The 16,070-nt window shown below is 44.0% G+C and overlaps 1 protein-coding gene across 2 annotated transcripts in view; it reads right to left on the bottom strand.

Moving 5' to 3' along the window:
• BDNF (brain derived neurotrophic factor) overlaps positions 1-16,070 on the bottom strand; it is a 61,296-nt gene that overhangs the window by 20,626 nt on the left and 24,600 nt on the right. The window lies entirely within an intron of this gene.

Genomic DNA, 16,070 nt, shown 5'->3' with positions numbered 1-16,070 from the left:
GGGAAAGAACTGATTCTGGGAAAGAACATGGGACAACCTGATCACCCTGTATCCCCCCAGCGCTTAGAACCGTGCTTTGCATGTAGTAAGCGCTTAACAAATACTATTATTATTATTATTATTATTATTATTATTATTATATCTCCAAGACTGAGTTCTTTATTGCCCTTCCCCTCTGCATCAACTGTGATCTTGGCCACGAAGCCCTTTAGCACCTCATAATATTTATAAACTGTCCTCTCCTGCTTCTCCTCCTATCTCTCTGGCTGCATTCATTCATTAAATTTATTGAGCACTTACTGTGTGCAGAGCACTGTACTAAGTGCTTGGGAAGTACAAGTTGGCAACATATAGAGACAGTCCCTACCCAACAGCGGGCTCACAGTCTAGAAGCATCTTCTCAGTCTCTTACGTGGGTTCCTCCTCTGCCTCCCACCGCCTGTTTGGGTCCAGTGTGGCTAAGTGGAAAGAGCACGGGCTTGGGAGTCAAAGGACGTGGGTTCTAATTCCGCTTTGCCACTTGTCTGCTGTGTAACCTTGGGCAAGTCCTTTAACATTTCTGTGCCTCAGTTACTCATCTGGAAAATGGAGATTAAGACTGTGAGCTCCATGTGGGACAACCTGATTACCCTGTATCTACCCCAGTGCTTAGAACACTGTTTGGCACATAGCAGGCGCTTAAAAATACCATAATTGTTATTATTAGTTATGTAAATATTCTTATACTCTACTACTTTCCCTATTCATAATCTTTCTTAATGCAGAATGTAAGCTCCTTGTGAGGAGGGATAACATCTATCAATTCTGTTGTACTTTTCCAAGTGCTCTGCACCCACTACACATTGATTGGTGGAGGGCCCTTTTAAATTAATTATGGTATCTGTTAAGTGCTTTCTTGTGCCAACCACTGGACTAAATGCTGGGAAAGATGCTAGATAATAAGGTTGGACACAATCCCTGTCTTCAGTCTAAGTAGGACGGAGTAGGATTTGATCCCCATTTGCAGATGAGAAAACTGAGGCACAGAGAAGTTCAGTGATTTGCCCAAGGTCCCACAGCAAATGTCAGAGTTGGGATTAGAACTCAGGTCCTCTGACTTCTAGACCTATTCTCTTTTCACTAGGCTACGCTGCTTCTAGGCTGCAACACTTAAAGCAACGGGACCACATTCATTCATTCATTCATTCAATCGTATTTATTGAGCACTTACTGTGTGCCGAGCACTGTACTAAGCGCTTGGGCAGTACAAGTTGGCAACATATAGAGACGGTCCCTACCCAACAACGGGCTCACAGTCTAGAAGGGGGAGACAGACAACAAAACAAAACATGTGGTCAGGTGTCAAGTCATCAGAATAAATAGAAGTAGAGCTAGATGCACATCATTGACAAAATAAATAGAATAGTAAATATGTACAAGTAAAATAAATAGAGTAATAAATCTGTACAAACATATATACAGGTGATGTGGGGAAGGGAAGGAGGTAGGGTGGGAAGGATAGGGAAGGGGAGAGGAAAAAGGGGGCTCAGTTTGGGAAGGCCTGAGATGGGGCAGTTTTAAAAGAGGTACCCACATGCTGAGGGACTGAACGTACTTATTGTTTCCCAGTTTACGAACCACACCCAGTGACCCATCAATGGTTTGTTGGGGAAAAACAAGTCCGTCAGATGCTGGGGTGTGGTTGGATGTTTACAATCATGGAACCACAGAATCCTAGAGCTGAAAGGGCACCAGGTCACCTGATCCAACTCACTGTTCCAGGGAGGGCAAAGAATAAACCATTTGGGACAGATTGATGTTTCTTCTTTTTTATATAGAGATCTCCAGCAGTGGGGGTGTTACAGCACCCACGGGCAGCTACTCCAGGATTTAATCACTTTGAAAGTCAAGATGTTTTCCCATAGGCCCAAGCAAAATGCCTACTGTTTGAATTTAAATTCACTCCTTCTTGCTTAGCATTCTTGTTTCTGAAGATCAGAATTCAAAATGTTCAGACTCTCACAGGATCATAGATCCTACATCTTTTTCTCTTCTTTTTAAACTCCAGATTTTTCCTGCTGTTGTTGAGGGTGGAAGGGATGGATGGGTACAATGTGCTTCAGGAACAGTTGAAGAAAGACAAACAGTCCCTGATTTGGGCGTGATAAAGATCCATTGGAAGTCAAGTCTAGCTGGGCCGATTCTCTTGTCATGAACAGAGATCCAGGTGCTTTCTCTTTTGGGCTGCAATCTTTACTCTGATTTGATGTTTTCCCCAGGAAACAACAGCAACAACCGCAAGAGCCCAGATGGTTTCCTAAGAGTGTTTTCAATTTTTTGCTTTTTTTCCCCACCAAAGGTCACTGCTCAACCCATTGCTACATGAGCCTTATAGGTATTCTGTCTTCCGCTCTAGACTGTAAGCTCCTTGTGGGCAGGAAACATGTTTACCAGCTCTTTTGTACTCTCCCAAGCACTTAGAACAGTGCTCTGCACACAGTAAGCGCTCAATAAATACCATGGATTGGTACATTGATCCAACCTCTACTTGTCGAGATTTGGCCATTGAAGGGTAATTTGGGGCTTCATTGATCTGACTTGTTGGTGTTTTTGCTTTTTTCTTGGCAACTTGTCCTACTGCTGAAAAAGAAGCCCCAGATAGGCAGGCATAAAGGACCTGGGGAGGTGGCTTCAGAGATCTTCCGCTGTCCAACTGATCCACTCATTTGGCAGCCACAACCAGCCAAGCAGGATGAAGAGTTCATGAGGAGTAGACCAGAAGCTATAGACTAGATTGTAAGTTCCTTGTAGGTGGGGAACGTGGGTACCAACTCTGTTGTTCTCTCCCAAGTGCTTAGTACTGTTCTCCGCCCACAGTAAGTGCTCAATAAATGCCATCGATTGATTGACTGAGTAAAAAGTCAGCCAGAGATTAAGGCAGGAATGCTGGAAGTCAATAAACTCCTCTTCTGTTACTTTGAGTCAAGCCTGGATTCCAGTCTGGTTCCCTTTGCCATCTTGAAGGGTGCATCACCTGTGAAGATGTCACATCTGTCTAATCCATCCTGGGAATAAAGTCACACTGAGAGGCAAGTTGGGCTTCTGAAGCTTCCAATGAGGCAGCAGTTTGTTATAACTAGGTAAAAGGAAGGGGTTTTTAATAGTCTGCATATCTCTTGAATGCTTGCCAGCCTAGGGGTGTTTTTAAAGGTCCATCCAGCTGTGTGGATTGCCAGTAATGGGCTCATCAAGGCACAAACGTATTCTGATACCTGTTGTACCAACTTATATTCGAACAGATCTTCAAGTCAGATAAATATCTGGAGCACGGAGGCCAGATTCCCAACACCAACAGCAGCTGGTCCCAGAGCAGGGTTCTTTTGAGGGAGTCCTCCTTCCTTGATGCTGACAGCCAGGCTTGGTGAGGAAAAGCAGGGGTTGAGAGAAGAATGTGGTGGTGGGGAAAGGGGGTGGTTACGAGCTTGAAGTCCAGGTTATTTCTGGGAGCCTGAAGTCCTGTTGGTTAGAACATGTGGAGCGGAAATCATCTTGCTGATTAGAACACGCGCACTGGAAGCTACCTAAGCCTCCAGGGTCAGGTTTCAAGTCCCACATCTGAGGTCTACTGTCTTCGGAGCTGCTTCAGTCCTATTCTTGGAGGTAGGTTGTCTGTCTGCTCCTGGTTGTTCCAAAGACGCTTTCCACCCACCCAAATTTGCAAATAGTTCCTTCAAACTCCAGACTATGGAAGTCTTCCCATCCTGCTTAACAATGATAATAATAATAATAATTGTAGCATTTGTAACTACTGCCTCATAATAATTGTAGAATTTGTTACTGCTGCCAAAGTCGATTGCCTCCCTTTGCATTGCTAACAGTCACTACAATTAACTGTTTCCTCTTTTAGCAGACGTTTTATGAGAATATAGGTAATCGGGGCTTGGCAGTTAGAAAAAGTGGCAGCTCCCCGGATGGGGAGTTGGAGAAAAAGGCAGAAGTGAGTTGGAGATAGCTGGTAGAAATCAATCAGCAAGCAAAGGGGAGTTTGAGAAAAAGGCAGAAGTGAGTTGGAAATAGCTGGTAGAAATCAATCAGCAAGCGAAGAGTAGCAGCAACACGGCGTGATCTGGAGGCCTGAAATTTCAAGTCTTGAACCTAAAAATATATCAGTTGAGTCTGGACTGGGGAAATCTAGGTGGGATTTGAAAAGAAATTGGAAAGAGCCCGGGCTTTGGAGTCAGAGGTCACGGGTTCAAATCCCAGATCCACCAATTGTCAGCTGTGTGACTTTGGGCAAGTCACTTCACTTCTCTGGGCCTCAGTTACCTCATCTGTAAAATGGGGTGAAGACTGTGAGGCCCCCAGTGGGACAACCTGATCACCTTGTAATAATAATAATGATAATAATGGCATTTATTAAGCACTTACTATGTGCAAAGCACTGTTCTAAGCTCTGGGGAGGTGACAAGGTGATCAGGTTGTACCCTGGGGGCCTCACAGTTTTAATCCCCATTTTACAGATGAAGGAACTGAGGCACAGAGAAGTTAAGTGACTTGCCCAAAGTCACACAGCTGACAGTTGGCGGAGCTGGGATTGGAACCCATGACCTCTGACTCCAAAGCCCATGCTCTTTCCACTGAGCCATTTGTAACCTCCCCAGCACCTAGAACAGTATTTTGCACATAGTGCTTAATAAATGTCATCACTAAAAGATGAAACTTATAGAATCTATGGCCTCAAAGAAATCAGCCTCATTAACTAGTCAGCAATAGGGAGATTTCTCCCAGTATATTTTGATTCAGTAGAGAAGGATGGATGAACCTTAGGGTAAGGCTGTACGGACAAAGTATTTTTGCAGTGGGTTTACTGATTGGTCCAGGAATCCAGCTGCTGCCAGGGAGTGTCGACTGCTTCTCTCAAACCTTCTCAGCCATCTTGGCCCTTGTCCTCCCAGGTCAGCAGTGAGGAAGGGGTGAGGATTGACCAGAGGAAAAGCACAAAGTGCTATTTGTCCATCAATCAATCAACCAATCAATCAATCAATCGTATTTATTGAGCACTTACTGTGTGCAGAGCACTGTACTAAGCGCTTGGGAAGTACAAGTTGGCAACATATAGAGACAGTCCCTACCTGGACCTGCTGCTGATAGGATTCCCAAGGCATGCTCTGTGACGGGACCTCCGGAAACACCTGCCAGGACCGACTTCAGGTGGAAGCAGCCTGGCTTAGTGGATAGATCACGGGCCTGAGAGTCAGAAGGACCTGGGTTCTAATCCTGACTCTTCCACTCGTCTGCTGTGTGAACTTGGGCAAGTCACTTCTCTTCCTTGTGCCTCAGTTACCTCTTCTGGAAAATGGGGATTAAGATTGTGAACCCCGTGTGGGACAGGGACTGTGTGCAACCTGATTAGCTGGTATCTACCCCAGTGCTTATATAATAATAATGATGGCATTTATTAAGCGCTTACTATGGGCAAAGCACTGTACTAAGCGCTGAGCACTGTACTAAGTGCTGGAACAGCACGTGACATATAGTAAGCACTTAACAGATATCATCATCATCATTATTATTATTATTATTATTTGGCTGCCCATGCCCATTCTCCCTGATGCCATCCTGTCACGCTACATCTACCCACAACATAAACAACAACGTATGCAATGTTTTGCTGCAGTCCATCCCAAGAGGACCTCTGCTGCTCTTCCCCCACTACCTTCAGCCATCCCCAACGCCATCCCCAGCATCACCCCTCAACTGAACACCTTTGATTATGAGACCCTTATTTCTACCATATTAATGCATCGCTTCTTTCCTGAACGACAGGCAACTCTTCTGCTTCCAGAGGAGTAGAGAGACACGTAACCATAGTCTCCATCTTTGTCAGGGGCTGCAAAGCCACTATCCTTGCAACTGCATGCCATCTGGCCCTGTTCCCCTCCACCATCACCCTCTGATGATTGCCCAGAGGTGGCCACTTCACTTCCTTACTGTCTGAAACTGGCCTCCGGATAAACCCTGGCTAATGTGAGCAAGAAAATTCCTCTCAGAAAGCAATGCCCAGGCTGTAAAGACAAAGACACTTCTTTTCAAAGCAAAGGGTACAGCGAACCTCCACTAAAGCCAATGGAGGACAACTGAAGTTATCATCCTAAAACCAGCCCTTTTCCAAACCATTTACTATTAGTAAGGCTGAATTCCAACATGTGAAAACCATGCCATTTACAAGACTTGGGATCCTGCAGAAAAAGCAGTACCTAGTGTAGAAGCAGCATGATGTAGTGGAAAGGGCAAGGGCCTGGGACTCAAGGAACCGAGTTCTAATCCCATCTCTGCCACTTGCCTGCCGTGTGGCCTTGGGAAAGTCACTTAACTTCTCTGTGCCTCAGTTGTAAAATGGGGATTCAGTACCTTGTTCTCCATCCCACTTAGACCGTGAGCCCCATGTGGGACAGAGATCGTGTCCAATCTAATTGTATTAATGATTATGGTATTTGGTAAGTGCTTACTATGTGCCAAGCACTGTTCTAAGCATATCTACCCCTGCACTTGGAGCAGTGCTTGGCATACAGTAAGGACTTCACAAATACCACAATTATTATTATATTAATATTATTATGATCCTTTCTTATGAATCACAGTTATCAAGAGATTAAGGTATGTGGTCTGTAAAGTTGAAGTTATAAACATCTCAAAATTATAAAATGTCCCTAGGTATTCAGAATAACCGGCTCCCAAAATCAGCCTCAAAAATGTTGGAGTCGATATGCCTAGGTTACTGTTACACTTTTGAATCAATCAATCGATCATGTGTACTGAGTCCATTCTATGAGCAAAGTATGGTACAAAGCACTTGGGAAAGCACAATAGAATTAAGAGACAAAATCTCTTCTCTCTTGCAATCTAATGGGGAAGATCAACGTGATGGGAAGAAAAGAGAATCTATCAATCAATCAAATTTTAAATGCTGATAAAATTCAACTGACTTGTTCTGAAACACTTCTCTTTAAAATGCAGTCCACAGTATGCTGTCGCAGCATTTATTGAGCACTTACTATTTGCATTCATTCAATCGTATTTATTGAGCACTTACTGTGTGCAGAGCACTGTACTTAAGGGCTTGGGAAGTACAAGTTGGCAACATATAGAGACGGTCCCTACCCAACAGTGGGCTCAGAGTCTAGAAGAGAGCGCTGTACTAAATGCTTGGGAGAGTACACTGTAATAGAGTGGGTAGACATATCCCCTGCCTACAATGAGCTTACAGTCTAGAAGGGGAGACAGACATTGACAAAAATAAATGAATTACAAATATGTACATAAGTGCTGGAGGGTTGAAGGGGGTGAAGAAGGGCACAAGTCCAAGTGCAAAGAAGTGCTTAAATTCTGGATTCCTAAATGCTTACTATAGGGATGATCAGCTTCAGAGAGAATGGGGGCATAGGAAGTCAAACAGCAATAAATCAAAGTCACTCTCAGACTTTTTGTGCATAGTCCCCTAAAAGAAGTCTTCTGCAATGAACAGTGAATCTTTAAGAGGTATACCGGATTCCCTGAAGAGCATCCCAATGGAAAGAACAGCAAGTTCCCAGATCACAATTCCCAGGTCCAGCTAGGACTACTCTCTCTCTCACTCTCTCCTCGCCCCCCCATCTCTCTCTTTTTCTCTCTCTTTCAGTCAGCAACAGAGAGAACGGTGCTCAGAGTAAAGTAAAGGAGAAAGGACTTATTACTCTCCCATAATAATTCAGATGCTCAATCCTTGAGCTAGGCAAAGGAATACATTCAATGACCGGCAAGGGAGGACAGCAGTAGTGGGTAGAGAATGTGGGAGATTGGGAGACAGAACTGTAGCAGTGGGGGAAGTGGTGATGGTGGGTGGGGGAATCCATTCAGAGGTACTCAGAGGAAAATCAATCAATCATATTTACTGAGCGCTTACTGTGTGCAGAGCCCTGTACTAAGCGCTTGGGAAGTACAAGTGGCAACATATAGAGACAGTCCCTACCCAACAGTGGGCTCACAGTCTAAAAGGGGGGAGACAGAGAACAAAACCAAACATACTAACAAAATAAAATAAACAGAATAGATATGTACCAGTAAAATAAATAAATAAAGGAAAAGGAGTTGGAAGATGCATCTTAGCTAGGCAGAAAATGAAACCAACTCTGGCTCCATCTTTCCTGTCATTAAAACTGTCTGTGGATGATTAGACAACGAGATAGTTCCATGCCTTACCGAAGCAACCTGTTCTTTAAAGTAAGATTGGCTTATGCAAAGCAAACACACACACACACACACACACACACCTCTCCCAAAGAATTGTGCTGAAATTACAGTCATGAAAACCAGTGCAGTAGGAAATAGTCCCAACTGAAAAAGTTGTAGAATTTGTCTCTAGATGGCACTAGCACTTCAAATTTTAAATGCTGCTCTGCTCCTTAAATCACTTGGAAATTCATATTTATTTTTCTAGAATTTCCTTTTACACAAACCTTAATTTCATGTATAATTCCTTTAACGAAGTGACAGGCTGTCTTCTAGATTATTTGCTAATAAACCAATTTGAAATTAAAAGATATTTTCATAATACAGTTCTTCCATTTCCTGGTACTATTTCCTTAGAATAAGAAACCCTACACTGACCGCCCAAATCTTAGGGACACTTGCAAACTGTAGAAGAGAGTTGTTGTTTTCAACAGGTGAAGGAAACTAAGATCAAAATGCTTTAACGAGCCACTAGATGCGAGTATTCAGACAATATGTTTGTACATATTTATTACTCTTTATTTATTTATTTTACTTGTACATATCTATTCTATTTATTTTATTTTGTTAGTATGTTTGGTTTTGTTCTCTGTCTCCCCCTTTCAGACTGTGGGCCCACTGTTGGGTAGGGACTGTCTCTATATGTTGCCAATTTGTACTTCCCAAGTGCTTAGTACAGTGCTCTGCACATAGTAAGCGCTCAATAAATACAATTGATGAAGTATAGAACTACAGCATTAACTTATGAAAAGTTCTTTTAAGTGAACGTCTAGTAGAGGATCCCCCTTGACATAATCTACTTTTAACACAGCAAATAAATAATGTCTGCTTCTGGGCCACGCAAATTTACTTGCTTTGTTCTTGTTGTCTAATGAACACATTCTCAGACCTCAATCAATTACTGATTACATATTTGGGGATCCCAGTATTAGGTATACCTTTGTTTCTAACTGGCTTCCAATGGAGATGAATCAGTATCATTTTAAGTAAAAAAAATTCTGGGAAATAAAGTTCTCAACCCCTCATATACTGCCTCACATATTAGAAGTTATTTCCAATGAGGAAGGAATATAGGTATTTATAGACAGAAATACTTCCGATAATATACTTCTACAGGGTATTTGGGCCCAGCTTCTAATTTTGAAATAGTTTTCCAAGCAAATACACACTTTCATGTTCAGTTGCCAATTCCATTACACACCAACTATTTAATTTAAATATTTTGGAAAATCAGTGATCAATTTAATGCACAGAATGTATGTTTCAGATTAAATCATCCTGTGCTTTAAGCGGAAGTATAAAAGGAGTTCGAAAGTACATACAAATGCACTATAAAACAACCAAAGTCTCTTTCCTGTTGCTATGTATCGTAGTAGTAAAACACTGCATGCAGATGGCATAAGGATTTCATTTGCCAACATCATTTATTACTTAAGGTTAGTTGGTACAAAACAGAGTAACTGAAGTGCACCATGAAAGCTATGCATTTGTTCATTCACTTCTGAAGCACATCCACGCCATTTATTCTCTTTTTAAACAACAAAAAAATGTTAATTCGGCAGTTTACTACGTTCATCTTGATCAGTAATCCAGGCCCAGATACCAAAGAAAGAATGAAATTTCCACCTCTCCTTAGTGGACTGGAGCACAATCCAAACATTTGGATAGATAAAATTCAACTGACTTGTCCTGAAAAACTTCTTTTTAAAATGCAGTCCACAGTATGCTACGCTCTCCCAGCACATGCCAATGTCTGAATGGTTGCACCAGATGATCGAGAGCCTTTCAATTAAGCAGCAATTTTGCAATTAGTAGAATCCGAGTGCTCATAACAATCGTTCAAAAACAAGTAGAGACAAGTTAGTAATTACCCTATTAAAACGAAATATCCGCTTACACTTGTGCCGGGTGACTTTGTACCCGGGCTTAACTGAAATCTTCCAAACAGAGAGGTGTAAGCTGAAAATTACATTTTACCCCATAAAGTAAATCAGTAATTCAGACGTCCAAGATGAGAGTGCCTCATTTTAAAAGATATACTGAGATTAGCTATGTGCAATCTTACAGATCACTATGATCACTGTTTATGTGCAGGAAGTCTGACGTTTTTCTGCTCTCCACAAGTTGGTCTTGAGTTCTGCTTTTCCACGTTACTAAGATCCTAGGAACTAAAACATCAGTATAATATGCTTTCCCTCGGCCCACTATGCTTTTAACTTCACTTCTGTTGTTCTATTGTTTATACTGAGAAAATGCTGTAGATACTCTGACAATGAGTCAAAACTTCAGGCTGTTTTTAGATTTACAAGTTCACTGGCTGTAGGACTTGTGATAGGCAGACTGTTCATAAAGACGGATAAAACACACATTTGCCAAATGTTATTTACAATTCAGTCCAAAAAAAATGTAAACAGGTTCCCTGCTTTACTACCAGGTGGGTGTGCTCAGCTTGCTGTGATAAGCCAAACTGGTTGCTATTTATGCTTGAAGGCAAAGAATGATCAATCACTTTCGATTTTTTGTCACTGAAGAGCTGGTCAGCTTTCCCATGCCTGCAAGTCTGCTGGAATAAGTATCAAATAGGGAGGGTGTCCTCTCCCAGAAACTAGAAAGCAAAACACCCATTGGAGAAGCTAAGAAACAAGCAGTGGCGATGACGTTTTCAACTTCTCCTCAGCATAACTGAACCCAAAGATTCAGTGTTGTCCCCTTCTTCTTTGCCATTATGGGACAGTCACCATTTTCTGGTCGTCTTGAATAAGCCAAAAATAAATCAAATGCGTCAATAGAATGATCTCTTCGTTTCCAAACTGCAGATTTGAATTATCTTTGATTGGCTGTAAAGATTCTCTTCTATTTGCTGGAAAGCACCCACCACTAGGATAGAGTTCCTGAATATCTTAGTTAATCAAATCTTAAATAAGTTATGACTATTGATCTCGAAATGGCGGTGACGGTGCGTCGCTTCAAAATAAACAAATGTGAGGGTTTGCCTTTAAACTTCAACTCGGAGTGACTAGGTAAAGCTTTTACTAGTCTGCAGAAAGCGATACCCGTCATATTTTGCCCACTGAATCTTGTTCTTGTCCATTTATTCAGCTCTGATCGACTCAGAGGTGACTTATTTTTCCTTAGTAGATTCAAAAACATGACATTACTCACTGTCTGTTCATCACTGGATACATAATAGAGATTTTTATTGCAGCATTTAGTGACCGCTATTCAATTTGCCTTCAATTTAACCCAATTTAACACCAGGGACATGGGCTTTCTAACCCTGGAATTCCAGTGATGGCAACCAGCATGTTTTAAATTCCAGTAAAGGTTACGGTTACATTTCAACAAGTGTATCTTTCCTCTTCCTTACCTCTGATGCTTGTCTAGAGGTAATATTCGAAGCTGCAGGCGATTTTCCATTACACTCAAGCATTACAAGCGGTGTCACACAATATGGTTTTAGTAAATGTTCTACATAGACTTTTGTGTATACCCACTGCCAAAACTTCATCGTGTAGTATCTACAGGATATGTGATCCATACTAGCTTGAAGCTGTCCATGCCATATCTAAGTAACCTTCAGCCTAGGGAAATTTAATGTTGCATAAAGCAAACAATGACAATTCCCATGTTTATACAAGTTGCTTCTTTAATTCTGCAGCGAGAACAAAGGCTGTTAAGCAGACAAGATCAAATTTTAAGACAAAAGGTTTAGCTTTACAGCAAAACCAACATGAATAACTTCAAGAAAAAAAAGGAAAGGAAGGAAACGCTCCTCTGGGAGTTGTGCCATGTCGAGGGAAATACGTGAGCATCCCAGCCATTTTATTTCACCCGGTCCAATAGATAGGACTAACTATATGTTGCTTTACTGAAGGAGATACGGCCCTAGGTGGATTTAGCTTCTGAAATAAACACTCGGGAAATATTCTTTCCCTTGATTCCTGCCAAGAACATTCCTTCACTCTTGTCAGAAAGTGTTCACTGGTTACTGTTGATACCAAGGGGCGGGGCAAGCAGGGAGAGGGGAGAATCACAGACCCCCTAACAAGTCCCACTGTTGGGTAGGGACTGTCTCTATATGTTGCCAATTTGTACTTCCCAAGCGCTTAGTACACTGCTCTGCACATAGTAAGCGCTCAATAAATACGATTGATGATGAAGTCCAGCTAAAAGAAGACACACGAGATTCCTCTGGCAAAGAGCTCTCTGAAGCTGCCGAGGCCGAGGAAGTCGCCCGATTTCCTAAGGCGTCCCAGCCATGGGTGGGCACCCTTTTGGGCACCCTTTTGAATCCCTTCTTGTTTCTATCACATGGTTGACTGCCAGTCGCATGAGGTAACAAATCCAACGTCTTAATTCAAAGGGAGCTTGCCCGGAGGGGATCATAACGGGAAGCGATGCCTGGGAGAGAGCTGGCCCGGCCCATTGATGATGATGATGGTATTTGTTAAGCGCTTACTATGTGCAAAGCGCTGGGGAAGTTACAAGGTGATCAGGATGTCCCCCGGGGGGCTCACAGTCTTCATCCCCATTTTGCAGATGAGGGAACTGAGGCCCAGAGAAGTGAAGTGACTTGCCCAAAGTCACACAGCTCACAGTTGGCGGAGTTGGGATTTGAACCCATGGCCTTTGACTCCAAAACCCGGGCTGGACACCTGAGCTGGAGAGGGACCCAAGCAGGCCCTCTCCTAGACGCCCCCCCCCCAACCAACCCAGCAGGCCAGGCCTTTCTGCTGCAGTCCCGATCGCTGCCAGAAGAGGGCAGGCAGCCTCTACCTTCCCACCATTCATTCAATCGTACTTATTGAGCGCTTACTGTGTGCAGAGCACTGTACTAAGCGCTCGGGAAGTACAAATGGGCAACATAGAGAGACGGTCCCTACCCAACAACCGGCCCAGCACTGCCTCCCGCCGCCCTCCACGCCCAAGCCCCGCTTCACCACCCCCCCACCATTCCCAAGCGCTTAGTACAGTGCTCTGCACACAGTAAGCGCTCAATAAATACGATTGAATGAATGAATCCATCAACATACACGCTTATCCCATTCATTCATACTTATTGAGCGCTTACTGCGCGCAGAGCACTGTACTAAGCGCTTGGAAAATACTATTCAGCAACAGAAACAGACAGGCCCTATCCATCCATTCATTCCATCGGATTTATGGAGCGCTTGCTGTGTGCAGAACACTGGACTAAGCGCTTGGAAAGTATAATTCGGTAACAGACAGTCCCTATTCATTCATTCATTCAATCGTATTTATGGAGCGCTTACTGTGAGCAGAGCACTGTACTAATCAATCAATCAATCGTATTTATTGAGCGCTTACTGTGCGCAGAGCACTGTACTAATCAATCAATCAATCAATCGTATTTATTGCGTGTTTACTGTGTGCAGAGCACTGTACTAAGCGCTTGGGAAGTACAAGTTGGCAACATATACAGTCCCTACCCAACAGTACTAAGCGCTTGGAAAGTATAATTCGGCAACAGACACAGTCCCTATTCATTCAATCGTATTTATTGAGCGCTTACTGTGCGCAGAGCACTGTACTAAGCGCTTGGAAAGTACAACTCGGCAACAGACACAGTCCCTATTCATTCATTCATTCATCTAATCGTATTTATTGAGCGCTTACTGTGTGCAGAGCACTGTACTAAACGCTTGGGAAGTATAAATCAGCAATATATAGAGACGGTCCCTACCCAACAGTGGACCCACAGTCTTCCAACAATGGGCTCACAGTCTAGAAGGCGGAGACAGGCAGCAAAACAGCAGAGAAGGAGCGTGGCTCAGTGCTAAGAGCAGAGGCTTGGGAGTCAGAGGTCATGGGTTCTAATCCCGGCTCTACACTTATCAGCTGTGTGCACCTGGGCAAGTCACTTAACTTCTCTGGGCCTCAGTTCCCTCATCTGGAAAATTGGGATTAAGACTGTGAGCCCCCCGTGGGACAACCTGATCACCTCGTATCTCCCCCAGCGCTTAGAACAGTGCTCGGCACTTAGTAAGCGCTTACCAAATACCAAAATTATTATTATTATTAAAACAGAACAAGTAGACTCAACTCAGTCGTATTTGTTGAGCGCTTACCGTGTGCAGAGCACTGTACTAAGCGCTTGGAAAGTACAATTCGGCAACATATACAGACGGTCCCTACCCAACAATGGGCTCACAGGCTTCCAACAACGGGCTCGCATTCATTCAATCGTATTTATTGAGCGCTTACTGTGTGCAGAGCACTGTACTAAGCGCTTGGAAAGTACAATTCGGCAAAACATAGAGACACAGTCTAGAAAGGGGAGACAGGCAGCAAAACAGAACAAGTAGACTCAACTCAGTCGTATTTACTGAGCACTTAACTGTGTGCAGAGCGCTAGACTCAGCACTGCGTGGCTCAACGGAAAGAGCCCGGGCTTGGGAGTGTGAGGTCATGGGTTCGAATCCCGGCTCTGCCAATTGTCAGCCGTGTGACTTTGGGCAAGTCACTTCATTTCTCTGGGCCTCAGTTACCTCATCTGGAAAATGGGGATGAAGGCTGTGAGCCCCATGAGGGACCATCTGATCACCTTGAATCCTTCCCAGCGCTTAGAACAGTGCTTTGCACATAGTAAACGCTTAGCAAATGCTATTATTATTATTATTACAATAAGGGAATACAGAGAGACATTCCCTGCCCCACAGTGAGCTCCCTGCCCCTCTTCTTCTTCTCCAGGGCAAACCCTCCAGCCCTCTCTACCTAAGCCCGGCTCTCTACCCCCTAAATCCAGCCCTTAGTCCTTCCCTCTTTTCCTCCTCCCCATTCCTGTCCCAGCCCCTTTCTCCACCCGGCAGGTAGAGTCCGCCCAAGGCTCCAGCCTCCTCAGCGCTTAGAACAGTGCTTTGCACATAGTAAGCGCTTAACAAATACCATTATTATTATTATTATTATTATCAAGGCCCGGCTCCCGGGGCCCCTTCCACTCCCTCTCTGCCTCCCGAAACTTTTCCACCTTGGGCTCAGTCCTCCAAAAAAAAAAAAAAAAAAAAAAAAGGGAAAAAGACCTCGAGAGGAGGCAGAAGCACGCCAGACTTCGCACCGTTAACCTGGGGAGGGGGCGTGAGGGTGTGAGGGCCCGGGAGGGGCAGGGACTCAAGTTTTCGAAATAGTTTCACCCGGGGACCAGAGAGTCCAATCCGGCTCATCCATGCATTTCATTCAATCGTATTTATTCATTCATTCATCCATTCCATCGTCTGTATTGAGCGCTTACTGTGTGCAGAGCACTGGACTAAGCGCTTGGGACGTACAAATCCCCAACAACGGACTCCCAGTCTAGAAGGGGGAGAATTAGTGAGCACTCACTGTGTGCAGAGCACTGAGCTTGGGACGTACAAATCGGCAACAGAGAGGGTCCCTACCCAACAACGGACTCCCAAACTAGAAGGGGGAGAATTAGTGAGCTCACTGTGTGCAGAGCACTGCGTTTGGGACGTGCAAATCGGCAACAGGGACGGTCCCCACCCAACAGCAGACTCCCAGACTAGAAGGGGGAGAATTATTGAGCACTCACTGAGTGCAGAGAGCACTGCGCTTAGGACGTGCAAATACTCAACAGAAACGGTTCCTACCCAACAACGGACTCCCAGACTAGAAAGGGGAGAATTAGTGAGCTCACTGTGTGCAGAGCACTGCGCTTGGGACGTGCAAATAGGCAACAGAGACGGTCCCCACCCACCAACGGACTCCAAACTAGAAGAGGGAGAATTAGTGAGCGCTCACTGTGTGCAGAGCACTGCGCTTGGGACGCGCAAATCGGCAACAGAGACGGTCCCTACCCAACAAGA

The sequence above is a fragment of the Tachyglossus aculeatus genome, chromosome 22 (assembly GCF_015852505.1).
Source record: "Tachyglossus aculeatus isolate mTacAcu1 chromosome 22, mTacAcu1.pri, whole genome shotgun sequence".
In the NCBI taxonomy this organism is placed as follows: domain Eukaryota; kingdom Metazoa; phylum Chordata; class Mammalia; order Monotremata; family Tachyglossidae; genus Tachyglossus; species Tachyglossus aculeatus.
Note: the sequence above shows the minus strand (reverse complement) of the source record. Positions and strands in the feature narration are given on the sequence as shown.